Source organism: Pteropus alecto, unplaced genomic scaffold, assembly GCF_000325575.1.
Source record: "Pteropus alecto unplaced genomic scaffold, ASM32557v1 scaffold74, whole genome shotgun sequence".
NCBI lineage: Eukaryota > Metazoa > Chordata > Mammalia > Chiroptera > Pteropodidae > Pteropus > Pteropus alecto.
Window position 1 is genome coordinate 1,527,711 of NW_006436291.1, and position 1,351 is coordinate 1,529,061.

Consider the following 1,351-nt stretch of genomic DNA (forward strand, 5'->3'; position numbering starts at 1 on the left):
AAAATTGACATATCCATTAGAAGATTTTAGAACTGAAAACACACTCTTCACGGAGCGTTAGGATGACTTCTCTAGTGACGCTGAATCAATATCTCACACTTGCGATGAATTCGTTAGTCTGTTTTATGAGAACCGTCTGCTCCCTAAATTCTCTGCGTTCTACCTTTTCGACCGCCCGCAGGAGAGCCTCAGCCGAATCTCGCAGAGGCCAGCCAGGTTTGCGACCCGGAGCCCTCTGAAGAGAAAAGGTGAGTGGAAAGGGGCTCCACATGGATCCCTCCTGACCAGAGGTGGCTGACCTCGACCACTGACCTCTGCCCTCGGCTACCTTGTCCGCAAAGCCGTCCTGGGCACGAGGCCGTTCCGGGGACCCAGCACCTGGCTGCAGGCCCACGCCTGCCCCTCCGGGCCTTGGGGCCATTACAGGCCGAGGTCCCTGCGGTCCCCTCCCAGTCCCTGTGCCGCTCTGCTGGTCGTTCCGTGTGAGAGAGAGGAGGCGGGGGCTCCCACAGAGACAGGACGGCCGTGCCGACCGCGCCCGCACTGACGGGCCGCCTGGTCATGCTGTCTGAAAAGCACAGGGACCAGCCGAGGACGGCGGAGGGGCAGAGGCATGGGGGAGACCCCGGGGGGACCACAGGAGCAGCCCCCAGGCCCACCCGGGCGGTGCCCCACGCGGCGCCCTCGTGGGGAAACGCAGATGTCCCTTTCGGTTGTCTGTGAAGCCAGCTCTCACGCACACGAAGCGCACGGCACGTCGTAGGCAGAACGCGACGCTGGGTGAGAATGTCAGGCCTTTCGTGGGCCGCGGATTCTGAAGAGGATGAAGCAGTTCTCAGCGGGAAGCGGCGCGGGGAGGGGGCCGGGGAGTGGCTTCTGGAGCCAAGCTCCCGTGTCAAGAGCGTGTCCTGGCCGTACACGGGTGGCGGCTCGACCTCCGTGCACCGTGGCCTTTCACCCCCGAGATGGGACACGGTGCCACCTCGGAGGGTGGCATCGTGGCGCTTGGCGGGCCTGGCTCCAGGTCCGTGAACATCGTTAGTGCCGCTGTGGCTTGTGGCCTACGTAGCGGGCAGTGGCCAGGGGTTCATGGCAGCTGGCTGGCGGCCCCGACCCCCGACTGCCCGAACCCACTCGTGGACGCGCCATCTTCTCTTCAAATAATGAACGTGACCGATGCCACGCGTCTGGCGGAGGGGCCTTGGAGGCCCGAGTTTCTGGGTGTGTCAAGCTGTGCCAGACACGCCCAGCGAAAGCTCCAGAAGAGAACGAGGAAGATCAGTCGACACAAAACAGCCGGGAGGAGCTCGTGGTCCGGGGCTGCTCGGCGAGCGGGCGGCCCCTCCGCCTC